This window comes from Thamnophis elegans, chromosome 14 (genome assembly GCF_009769535.1).
Source record: "Thamnophis elegans isolate rThaEle1 chromosome 14, rThaEle1.pri, whole genome shotgun sequence".
In the NCBI taxonomy this organism is placed as follows: domain Eukaryota; kingdom Metazoa; phylum Chordata; class Lepidosauria; order Squamata; family Colubridae; genus Thamnophis; species Thamnophis elegans.
Window position 1 is genome coordinate 26,268,640 of NC_045554.1, and position 13,412 is coordinate 26,282,051.

Genomic DNA, 13,412 nt, shown 5'->3' on the forward strand with positions numbered 1-13,412 from the left:
GGAATAATCTAAACTGCTTAAAGTTAGTGCAACAGGAAGAAGCTGAGTTTAATGCAGAGATGTTATTAACTTCTTTTTTTTATTTCCTTTGTCTTAATATATTTTAGACTGTATTTGTTAAAACCTATACCGTGTACGGGCTCTGGGAAGTCGGGGGGAAGGGAGGGGGGGTGTTAGGGGGGAGGGGGGATATATAGTATGTGTTAGATTTTATAGTAACGTGATTGCACTTGTATACTGTTGCTCTTTAATTTCACTGTAAAAATAGGACAAGCTGAATATATTAATAGATAGTAGAAATACACCGAAGGGAGGAGTAGAGGGCTAGAAGAAAGAGGGGTAGAGAGGGTGGAAGAGAGGACGGGAGGGAGGGTGAGAAGGAAGGGAGGGAGTGTACTGGGAGAGAGGAGTGATAGAGGGGGAGGGGAAGTAGGGTAGAGGGGAATGTTGGAGGGAAGAAGGAAAGTTGGAGGGGGGCGAAAGAAAGGGTGTATGGAGGGTCGAAGTGGTACATTGGGTTTGTATTTTGGGGGGTATTGTTGACAAGAGGAATGGCTGTGTTTATTGTTTAATGTTATATGGCCCCGGTTATGCACAGTATATATGTGACTGTACGTAATGAAAATGGAAAATAAAATAAAAACACATCTTAAAAGAAAAGAATTAAAGTATCAGTAATAAAACAACATAAAAACTATATTAAAGCTATTAAAAGCAGAAGCATAAAAGCTGTGCTAATTTTTGACTCGTTGGAGTTTCCTTTTCTTGATTCTTTGTAAGGCCGGAAATGATCTGAAGCTTACTGAGATAGAGTACTCAAAAAGGAAACGGTTACTGTAAAACACACATGGGAGACTCAGGATGTATCTGAAGACTTTCTGACCAAGGTGCTTGATCTAACCCTCGCCAGATCAGGATTGACTCCAGATCCTCTCCGATACCAGATCCTGATAAATAAACGTCATTCCGTCTCTTTGGGGTGAGTGACTTGTACAATTAGTAATCCTAATCCAAGTATCAGTATAGATTCTAATATACAAAAAAGCTGAGAATAGCCACCAGGTCTTAGGGTGACCAATGGAATGCAATGGGAAATACAACGATCAGTTTAATGTTTCCTCATGTGCAAAGAGCAGTGGTGGGTTTTTCTCTCTCAATCTAGTCAACTTTAAGATGGGTGGACATCAACTCCCATTAGCAGCTCTCTTCTGCTCCATGGCTGGAGTCTTTCTCTTGACTTGGCTGAAGGTTGCTTACGGACATTAATTGTATTTTTTAACATACTTTTTTGAAAAGAAGATAAGAACAATACAAATATTAGAGAAGAAGCAGTGAAAATAAAAGCAAACAGCGAAGAAGTAAGAAAGAAAAGGAAAACAAGAGAAAAGGAAAGAAGGAAAGAAGAGGAAGGAAGGAGGCAGGGAGGAGACAGGGAGGCAGGAAGAAGAAAGGAAGCAGGAAAGAAGAAGGAAGGATAAGGAAGGAAGGAGGCAGGAAGGAAGGAAGAAGGAAAGGAAGGAGGCAGGAAGGAAGGAAGGAAGGAAAGGAAGAAGAAGAAGGAAGAAAGGAGAGGGAGGAAGGAGGCAGGCAGGAAGAAAATGAAAAGTTATAAAGAAGCTGCATCTATTTTTTTTTAGCAGAGTTAATAATGCATTTATAATTTACCATCTTCCTTGTAGAGATGAAAGGAGCCATGTAACAGCCGTTGATTGCCTGATATTGGTGCTGTGAATATAAATGACCTGTAAAAGTTAAATTTCCAAAGGTTAAAATTTGAGATACCATATGTTGTTCTGGCTCTTTGATATTAACGTCTCTTGTTGGCCTCAAAGACAAATGTTTGTATATTTGTTGTATGTTGCTACGGCCTTATCTGGGCTTGTGATGGTTATCTCCAACTTTGCAGTTCTCTGCCCTTGCAGTGCCCTGAGTTCAAGTGAGGGGTAACTAGCAGATCTTAAACTCCTTGACCCTGTGGGACATTATTGGATTAAAGTTCTCTATTACTCTTGGTTCCATTAAAGAGGACTTAAACTTGCCTCAGTCGTGGGTTGGGGAGAAGATGGAGACATTTTTAGGGGGAAAAATATTGCTAGAGTATTTCTTGCAGGACTACCAGATTCTGTGACAGCTTTGTTCCCTATAACATCCGTCTGATAAGCTTGCAAGATTAGTCTCTTGCCATATACATCTGAACTAAACTGTGATGTTTCTCCGTATGTGGGTATATGTATAATTTTGTATTTATTTATTTATTTAGACATGTTTATGAAGCGTATATTGAAGTGGGTGAACCTTTGAGAGTTGCATGCAATGAAATTTCATTTTAATATATGCCGATTAGTGTACATTCAAAGTGACAATAAAGTTATTATTCTATTGTTTTCTATTCTATTCTTTGTTCCAATATTCCATTCTATTCTATTTTCTAATATTCTATTCTATCCCACCCCACCCCATCCCATCCTATCCTATCCTATCCTGTCCCATTCCATTTCATTCTTCATTCCAATATTCTATTCTATTCTATTCTTTGTTCCAATATTCTATTCTATTCTATTTTCCAATATTCTATTCTATTCTTTGTGCCAGAATTAGCTGCAAGGGGCACAGGTCCTTGCAAATCAACAAAACGGCATTGTGTATTGGCGTCAATGCACTATGTATACTTCTAGTTAGTAGATTGCAAGCAATGATATCTTGCTTTACAAGTATTAAATCACCCAGGTTAGAAACCCTGAGTTGTGTAGCAGTGAGTTGTGACCACACAGGAGTTAAAACAAAGCTGTGGTGGTTTATTAAGCCTTAATGTCCTAAACCGGTTGGTATTTTCATTACTGTTAGCAAGAAATGGTGTGTCACACAGATTCAACTAAAATCGGTCCCTTTGTCTAATTTTTTCCTTGTTCCTAGAAAGCTTAGTGAGAAAGCTTGATTGAGCAAACCATCATAAGAAGAGGAGACCACGATCTAGAGATGCTCAACTGGTAGCAGGCATCTCTTGTGGAAGGGGACAACTTAGAATGAAAGAGGAACAAGCAGGAAAGTTCATGAGCAAACATGCGAAATAAATGGAAGCAAAATAGTTAAGTTGTTTCCTTGTGGAAACTAATAGGAAGGGAAAGGAAATAATAAATGGAAGTGAAAATGGCCGGATTAGCCCAGAGTTAGTTAATGCAGGCAGGAAAGTAAAGATATAGATTAAAATACTACATGTCTAAAAGAGCCAAATGTCAGAAAAAAAACCCAGGTCAACTGGATTGTTTTTATTAGTATAGCTCTGTGATAGCAAACCTATGGCATGCGTGCTATAGGTGCCATGCAGCGTCTTCTAGGATGGCACATGAGTTGCCACCCCAGGTCAGCTCCACTGCGCATGCCTCTTGCTGGCCAGCTGGTCTTTGGGTCTCTGCCATGCATGCACAGGGGGCGGGGTGCATACAAGGGGGCCCTATCTGGACCGGGAGGCACTTCAAATGATCACTCATGCCCTCGTCACCTCAAGGCTCGATTACTGCAACACACTCTACATGGGGCTGCCCTTGAAGAGTGTTCGGAGACTACAGTTGGTCCAGAATGCAGCTGCGCGAGCGATATCGGGTGTATCTCGGTACACCCATGTTACACCTATCCTCCGCGAGCTGCACTGGCTCCCCATTGGTCTCCGGATGCGCTACAAAGTGCTGGTGATTACTTTTAAAGCCCTACATGGCATTGGACCTGGATATCTGAGACACCGCCTCCTGCTACACACCTCCCAACGTCCAATAAGAACTCACAGGCTAGGCCTCCTCCAGGTGCCGTCGACCGGACAATGCCGGCTGGCGACCACTCGGGGAGAGCCTTCTCTGTAGCTGCTCCAGCCCTATGGAATGATCTACCCGTACAGATCCGGACCCTTCCCACTCTTGTGGACTTCCAAAAAGCCACCAAAACCTGGCTGTTTCGACAGGCCTGGGGTTGCTGATTTTTTAAATCAGGTCCAACCCCCAGTTAAGCCAAATGTATGTTGTGTGTTTTTTAAACTGTGTATGTTTCTTTCCCCTATGTGTTATTTTATTTTATTTCGTATTTGTAAGCCACCCGGAGTCCTCCGGGATTGGGCGGCATATAAGCTCATTAAATTGCGAATTGCGAATTGGGTTGCATGTGCATGCCTGGAGGCAGGGTGCATGCATGGGGGGAGGTTGCACATGCATGCACAGGGGCAGGGCATATGCAGGGGGATTGTGCATGCGTTTGTGGGGGTGCAGGGCATGTGCAGGGTCTCACGTGCGCCTGCATGGAGGTGTGCACATTGCATTTTGGGGGGTTCGGGCGTGGAATTTGTGCAAAAACTCCCAGTGTACGTGTAAACAACAAAGTGATGAATCATAGATCGTAAATCATAAGATACAATCCATTAATTATAAGATATAAACAGTATGTGATAAATCATAAGATACCGATAGGAGAAGATAGTAGGGAAGATGAGAAAATGAGAAAAGATGAGAAATAGGAGGATAATAGCAATACAGCCCTACAACATGGGTAAATATCGTTCAGCCTAAAGCAGTGCAGTGGGAATTAGGTATTTAGCAGAGTGATGGCACAGGGGAGAATATTATTTTTGTGTCTAGTTGTTTTGGCATGCAATGACCTATAGCAATGACTTGAGGGTAGAAGTTGAAACAGTTTATGTCCAGGGTGAGAAGGAGTCAAGCTATTCTCCAAAGCACCAGAGGGCAGGAGAAGAAACTGTCAGCACCTCTCCATTTAATAATTAGGAAAGAAAGACCATGAGACTCCATATGTGGAAAATCAAATGTACTTTTACTAATTAAAAATGGTTAAAGAGCGGTTGCATAGCGAAGTCTGGTTAATTAGGCGCAAAAGCAGTTGATATATAGAATAGCCCATTCCACTCCCCCTGGCATCATAGGCCTAGTCCAATCATAAGTCCTTCAAGTGTCAGGTGTGAGATAACTTCAAAAGGCATCACGAAGATGGAATGTCGGTGCCGTTAGTCCAGGCGGGAAACACCCACGCATGCGTAGTCTGACCATCCAGAGAACTCCAGAACATTCCTCCAGCACATCGAGTAACCCCACCCAAATACCATGCCCTCCCTCCCCGTTTCATGGCAGCTGAAGCAACAGCAAAGCAGAAGCTGACAGAAACAATGGTTGGAAACTAATCAAAGAGAGAAGCAACCTGGGAATAGAGAAATTTCTAACAGTGAGGACAATTAACCAGGGGAACATCTTCCCTCCAGAAGTTGTCAGCACTTCATCCATGGAGGTTTTAAAGAAGAAACTGGACAGTCGCTTGTCTGAGATTGTATAAGTTCTCCTGCTTGAACAGAGGGCTGGAGTAGAAGACCTCCAAGGTCTGTTCTGTTCTGTTCTGTTTTGCTCTGCTCTTATTCTATTCTATCTTGTCCTTTTTTCCCAAGAGGCAACTGGATTTTCTGGTTTTTCTTTGAAGACGTCTCGCTTCTCACCCAAGAAGGAAGGAGTATAAATCCTTCCCTTCCCTACCATCCAGTCCGAGCTGAAGAAGCTTCTTGGATGAGAAGCAAAACGTCTTCCAAGAAAAATGAGAAAGCCCAGTTGCCTCTTGAAAAAGAACCTTTAGGACAAGCATGAGTGAGGGACCGGGTTAGATAACAGAGAATCTCCATAGATATTCTATTGTTTGTCCTGTCTGTGTGGTTAGGAAATGACACATCATCTTAATCATACTTCTAAGGAAACTGCAACCAAGAATAAAGATAAACCGCGCAACAAAATAAAACGAAAGCGTTGAACCCAAAGAAAGAAGATACACTGCAGCAGTGTTTCTCAACCTTGGCAACTTGAAGATGTCCGGACTTCAACTCCCAGAATTCCCCAGCCAGCATTCGCTGGCTGGGGAATTCTGGGAGTTGAAGTCCAGACATCTTCAAGTTGCCAAGGTTGAGAAACACTGCACTGCAGGATAAGAAAACTTAGAATAAAGCCAGATCCATCAACTTGAGAGGGGATTAAAAACAGGAGTCTCTATGGGCCTCCAGGGACAGCTCTGGAACAGGGCCTGAAAAACTCCTGAGGCCCTGAGAAGCAAAACATCTTCAAGGCAAAACAAGGAAGTCCAGTTGCCTTTTGCAAAAAGCACCTTTGGGACAACCAGGACCTGGATGACCAAGAATCTCCACAGACATCCTGAGGCCCTCACTGCGTGCTGCGCTGGGGAAGATGGGAGTTGTATCAGTGGTGGGATTCAAAATTTTATACTAATGGTTCTGTGGGCGTGGCTTGGTGGGCATGGCAGGGGAAGGATACTGCAAAATCTCCATTCCCTCCCCACTCCAGGGGAAGGATACTGTCAAATCTCTATTCCCTCCCCACTCCAGGGGAAGGATACTGCAAAATCTCCATTCCCTCCCCACTCCAGGGGAAGGATACTGCAAAATCTCCATTCCCTCCCGATAAGCTGGGACTCAGGAGGCAGAGAATAGATGCGGGTAGGGCTAGTCAGAGGTGGTATTTACCAGTTCTTCGAACTACTCAAAATTTCTGCTACCAGTTCTCCAGAACTGGTCAGAACCAGCTGAATCCCACTTCTGAGTTGTATTCCAACACATCTGGAAAACATCGGATCCAGGAAGGCTCTCTGTTCAGGTTTTTCTGCAGCTCTCCTTATATTGAAATTAAATCTCTCTCTCTCTTAAGAGCCTTTGTTCTTTATGGGTTAAAAAACATAAACACCAAGGGAAATTTCATGGAATGATTCATCATCCAAAGGATGTGGTTACACTTTTTATAGAAGAGGAACTTTTATAGAATAGAAACGTGCTGCAATGATGGCTGTTTCCATAGAAACAGCTGAGTCTTTTTTAGATCAGAGGAGTGGTGCTTACTCTGTAGCAGGGCCATCTTAACAGCCTGGGGCCCTAGTATGGGGCCCCTACGACAACTACTCACAGGAATAAAAATGCAAATGGTCGATACAATTAAGCATATATTTATTTTATTGGCACTTCCAACAAAATCAGCGTTGAAACATTAAAAACATGCTGCACAGCAACAACTAGTCAACATGATAAAGATTTGAACAATACAGATATTAGTATGGGGCCCCTAAGCTCATGGGTCCCATGGGTAAGTGCCCATCAGGCCCATGCGTTAAGAAAACCTTGTTCTGTCGGTGTATTCTTTAAAACTTAAAAAAAAAACATCATAGGACAAAAAACCCCACAGCCATCAAACACAGAACGTCACAAAATGCATAGCACTTATCCAGGTATATGTTGGTGAGTAGAAATAAAAGAGAAAGTAAGCATAAGAATTAGTTCACATCATCCAGGTTTCTAATATTCATAAAATTGGGTCAGACACATGGCCAACCGTTTTTACAACTGTTATGACATACAACCATCGTGGGCAATAACAATAGCAATAGTACTTATATACCGCTTCACACAGTGGTGAGATTCAAATAATTTAACAACCAGTTCTCTGCCATAATGACCAGCTGGGTAGGCATAGCTCGGTGGTCATGTGACAATGTGGCCATGGCCAACTCACCCCGATGGGCGCTTGGCCTTAGCTGTTACAATGTAATAAGGGTTAACCGGAGAGGCAGTTTCTCTAAGCAGGGCAATAAAGATCAGGCTAGAAACAACACCAGAATATTTCTTTCCTGCCTTCCTTATAGGATTAGCCCTGTAAAGTGGGGAAAAAATAAAAAAAAGATTTCTTCCAACAACCGGTTCTCCGAACTACTTAGAAAGTTACGAACCGGTTCTCCTGAATAGGTGCGAACCGGCTGAATCCCATCACTGGCTTCACAGTGCTTTACATTCCTCTCTAAGTGGTTAACAGAGTCAGCCTATTGCCCCCAACAATCTGGGTCCTCATTTTACCGACCTCGGAAGGACAGAAGGCTGAGTCAACCTTGAGCCTGGTGAAATTTGAACTGGCAAATTGCAGGCAGCTGGCAGTCAGCAGAAGTAGTCTGCAGTACTGCACTCTAACCACTTCACCACCGTGGCAGTCTCCATTACAGTCATATGTTGAGAATTACTGGTGGATGCGCTATTGCATTGAATGCTTTTAGACAAATTAAAATCAGTTTATTAGGAATAAGGAAACCATCCACACGATGGATGGAAAATCTAGGAGTCGTTATCCCCAAATCATCAAGGTTAAACTGGCTGTTCTCTGGATTGGTTTAGGAGCTCCAGTTGGGATGGAGGATACCAATGTCTGAAATTGCAAGATTTTCAAATGAAGAAGAGCAAAAATTCTTTGTGTTACCATAAAAACAGGAAACCAGAAACTTCTCCTTTGGTGTGTGCAGCTGAATGAAATTTGGGGAAATCAAAAAAATATCCCTTTCTCCATCTGAATGTAAAATAAATTTTGAAATATCAACTTAAAATCATGCAAGAGGACCAACTGACCTTCCATAGCTATGGTCGTATTGGTTACCCCAACTGACCCCAACCTGCCTGAAGTGAAGTGTGTGGACTACAAATCACATCGTTGTCCTCCAGTAGAGGCCTGTGTGCTGTAGCTGTGACAGGTAGTCCTTGGCATAGGACTGCAATTCTGTTCGTTTAGCCCTTGTTTATATCTATGTGTTTTATTTATATTCATCAGCACTCCTCTCATATACGCTTTGCTTGCATTCCATACGAATTCCATAGGTGTACCCTTATTCATATTCAAAACAAAGTATTCAGATAACAATTTTTTACAATCATTAATATGCTTTTCATATCTAAATAAGTTTTCATTCAATCTCCAAGACCTTCTTGCCTGCACTACCCTTCCCAACTCCATCCAAACTGGGTTATGGTCCGAAAGGACCCTAGCCGCAATCTTTGTCTTCTTCACCCTAGAAAGCAAATCATTAGTGATTAGTATAAAATCAATCCTTGAAAGGGATTGATGTCTATCAGAGAAGAAAGTGAAATCATATTCCTCTGCATTTCTTTCTCGCCAAATATCTCTCAATTCAAAGTCGTCCATCATGTCAAAAAATGGTTTGGGTAGCTTTGCTCGCATCTTAGTATTTGGGCGAGAAGTCTTCTTATCTCTTTTAGTGTCTATCACACCATTCCAATCACCCAGTAGTATACAAGACCTATAGTCCCACTGTACTAATTTAGCATGAAGATTTCTATAGAATCCGTCTTGCTGTTGATTAGGAGCATAAAGCCCCAAAAGTAATGTCTTTTTCCCTTCTAAGATTAGATCTAACGTGATATATCTTCCAAAGGGATCTGCTTCAATTAATTCAGCTTTGATGTCTTTTCTTAAGTATACAACTATACCATTTTTCTTTTCCATAGCAGAAGCTACAAAATGTTGACCAAGTTTTGGGTTAATCAAATATTTTTGATCAGTTGATTTGATATGAGTTTCTTGCAAACAAATTATATCATTCTTAAACTGTTTAAGATAGTGAAACATCATTTTTTCAATGATGTCATAACTTCAAGTCACTAAAGTCTAGCATATTTCTATGGCTCTGTCACAGAATCCTCAAACTGATTGTAATGTTGTTACCTACTACTGTCCTAAAGGGAGTTGGGAGTTGGTGCCTTTTTAATACAATATAATAGCAGAGTTGGAAGGGACCTTGGAGGTCTTCTAGTCCAACCCCCTGCCTAGGCAGGAAACCCTATACCGTTTCAGAAAAATGGCTATCCAACATCTTCTTAAAGACTTCCAGTGTTGGAGCATTCACAACTTCGGGAGGCAAACTGTTCCACTGATTAATTGTTCTAACTGTCATGAAATTTCTCCTCAGTTCTAAGTTGCTTCTCTCCTTGATTAGTTTCCACCCATTGCTTCTTGTTCTACCCTCAGGTTCCTTGGAGAATAGCTTGACTCCATCTTCTTTGTGGCAGCTGCTGAGATATTGGGACACTGCTATCATGTCTCCCCTAGTCCTTCTTTCTATTAAACAAGACATACCCAGTTCCTGCAACCGTTCTTCATATGTTTTAGTCTCCAGTCCCCTAATCCTCTTTGTTGCTCTTCTCTGCACTCTTTCTAAAGTCTCCATATCTTTTCTACATCGTGGCGACCAAAACTGAATGCAGGATTCCAAATGTGGCCTTACCAAGGCATTATAAAGCGGTGTTAACACTTCACGGGATCTTGATTCTATCCCTCTATTAATGCAGCCTAGAACTGTGTTGATTTTTTTGGCAACTGCTGCACACGGCTGGCTCATATTTAAATGATTGTCCACTAGAACTCAAAGATCCCTCTCACAGTTACTACTATTGAGCAAGGTACCACCTATGCTGTACCTGTGCATTTGGTTTATCTTGCCTAAATGTAGAACCTTCCTCTTTTCACCATTGAATTTCATTTTATTAGATAGCAGCTCATTTTATTGTCAGCACCTCTCCATTTAATAATTAGGAAAGAAAGACCATGAGACTCCATACGTGGAAAATCAAATGTACTTTTACTAATTAAAAATGGTTAAAGAGCGGTTGCATAGCGAAGTCTGATTAATTAGGCACGAAAGCAGTTGATATATAGAATAGCCCATTCCACACCCCCTGGCATCAGAGGCCTAGTCCAATCATAAGTCCTTCAAGTGTCAGGTGTGAGATAACTTCAAAAGGCATCACGAAGATGGAATGTCAGTGCCGTTAGTCCAGGCGGGAAACACCCATGCATGCGTAGTCTGACCATCCAGTGAACTCCAGAACATTCCTCCAGCACATCGAGTAACCCCACCCAAATACCATGCCCTCCCTCCCCGTTTCATGGCAGCTGAAGCAACAGCAAAGCAGAAGCTGACAGTGCCCAATGTTCAAGTTTGTCAAGATCCTTCTGTATCTTAAGCCTGTCTTCTGCAGTGTTGGCTATTCCTGCCAGCTTAGCGTCATCTGCAAATTTTTATTTTCTCTCTCCCGTTACACTATATTCCCTTCTTTTTCCCTCCCTCTCTTTTTACTTTCCCATGTTTTTTTCTTTGTATTTTATACTTTGATAAACTAATAAAATGTTAAACCACAAGATTCCTCAAACTGATAAAGAGAGAGGACGAGGCATCCAAGAATCAAAACTTCCTGTGAGGCAGCATCAGTCCTGTCGAATCAGAACGTCAGTAAGCATTATTTATAATTCTTGTAAACATAATTCTCTTTATTGTTATAAATAATGGATCAATAAGCAGAATGCAGGCAATGCTTGACTTAAAACCAGTGGTGGGTTCTTACCGGTTCGGACTGGTTCAGCGACCCAGGCCTGCCACACCCCTGAACCAGCCATCTTGTTTTTGGCTTCTGCACATGCGCAGAGCAATTTTTGTTGTACTGCACATGCGCACACAGCACGCCTCAAGCACATGTGTGCGCAGCGCGTCCCTGAGCAAACAGGCAGTAGCGGCTGCCAGAACCCACCACTGCTTAAAACCATTCATTTAGCAATCATTCAAAACCAAACACTGGGCACAACTCGTTTTGACAGCTGCCTTGTTTAGCAATTGAAATTGTGATCCCTGTTTGATACTGTGTTCCCCTGAAAATAGGACAGGTTCTTATTTCTTTCGACCCCTGAAATAAGCACTTGGCCTTATTTTTGGGGAGGTCTTATTATTTTTGAAGTGTAGGAGACGGTGAGCAAGCGTGGTCACCTCATGGCTGCTGCTGTGTTGCAATATTTTTGGGGAGAGCTTATTTTTGGGGAGGGCTTATTTTAGCGCATGCGCTCAAGAGCCCGATTAGGCTTATTATCCGGGGAGGTTTTAATTTTGGGAAAACAGGGTAATAAGCCAAGGATTGTATGTCTATAGAGATTGTCAGTCATCCAGGTCATAACTGTCCCAAAAGTGCTTTTTTTTCAAGAGACAATTGGCCTTTATTATTTTTCCTTTAAAGACATTTTTCTTCTTGTCCAAGAAGCTTCTTCATCCCCACCATCCAGCCAGAGCTGAAGAAGCTTCTTGGATGAGAAATGAAACATCTTCAAAGAAAAAGCATCTTTGGGATTAACTATGTGGTTTAACTCTTTAAAGTTGGTCTAGAAAGCTTGTTCAAAATGTATGGAGCTTTGATGGCATGGTTGAGGACGCCATCTTGACTTTTTTGACCTGCCCTACAGATGCACTTGGGCTAAACATTATTTCCCCAGTGATTCACTCGCTGAATTTAAATCTCAATTTGCAGGGCCAGCATGTTACGTGAACAAAAGCACTTTGTGGTTTGCTAATCTGAGTTTATGATTAAGTCGAGCGTAGGCAGTTCATCCACAAAGATCTCTTCTACGAAGTAAAGGTGATCAGATAATTTGATATCACCAGCTTCTGCCATTGAAAGGAAATTTAATTTTGCCCCTCTGCCACATCCTGGCAGAGTGGGTGGCTACAGCTCCATTCTTTCAAAGCTGGCATCCTGTGGAACCAAGCAAAGGAGACTTATCTGCCCACCCTACCCTCTAGGACAGTTTCCCCCCAGAGATAACACATCATGCCCACTTAACTGGGGAACTGGAATTTTCTTAAAGCATAGCTAGGGTCCTAGGCACGCTTGGAGTTAATGTATGAGTATATTATTTTGACTTCCACAAACTGCCATGCTGGCTGTGGAATTCTGGGAGCTGAAGTCAACCAGTCCATGCTGGCTGGGGAATTCTGGGAGTTGAAGTCCACCAGTCCAAGATAGGTGAGTTCATGCTGCCTGAGAATTCTGGGAGTTGAAGTCCACCAGTCCAAGATGGGGAAATCCATGTTGGCTGGGGAATTCTGGGAGTTGAAGTCCACCAGTCCATGCTAGGGAAGTCCATGCTGGCTGGGGAATTCTGGGAGTTGAGGTCCACCAGTCCAAGATAGGTGAGTTTCATGCTGCCTGAGAATTCTGGGAGTTGAAGTCCACCAGTCCAAGGTGGGGAAATCCATGTTGGCTGGGGAATTCTGGGAGTTGAAGTCTACCAGTCCATGCTGGGGATGTCCATGCTGGCTGGGGAATTCTGGGAGTTGAAGTCCACCAGTCCATGCTGGGGATGTCCATGCTGGCTGGGGAATTCTGGGAGTTGAAGTACACCAGTCCATGCTGGGGAAGTCCATGCTGGCTGGGGAATTCTGGGAGTTGAAGTCCACCAGTCCAAGATGGGGAAGTCCATGCTGGCTGGGGAATTCTGGGAGTTGAAGTCCACCAGTCCATGCTGAGGAAGTCCATGCTGACTGGAGAATTCTGGGAGTTGAAGTCTACCAGTCCATGCTGGGGAAGTCCATGCTGACTGGAGAATTCTGGGAGTTGAAGTACACCAGTCCATGCTGGGGAAGTCCATGCTGGCTGGGGAATTCTGGGAGTTGAAGTCTACCAGTCCATGCTGGCTGGGGAATTCTGGGAGTTGAAGTCCACCAGTCCAAGATAGGTGAGTCCATGCTGCCTGAGAATTCTGGGAGTTGAAGTCCACCAG

General features: G+C 42.8%; 1 long non-coding RNA gene across 1 annotated transcript in view; it reads left to right on the forward strand.

Annotated features, from left to right (window-relative positions):
- Positions 1–857: 857 nt before the first annotated feature.
- LOC116517448 overlaps positions 858–13,412 on the forward strand; it is a 20,140-nt gene continuing 7,585 nt past the window's right edge. Inside the window, exon 1 of the long non-coding RNA XR_004256463.1 lies at positions 858–979. This is a non-coding gene — a long non-coding RNA (uncharacterized LOC116517448). The remainder of the gene's footprint in view (positions 980–13,412) is intronic.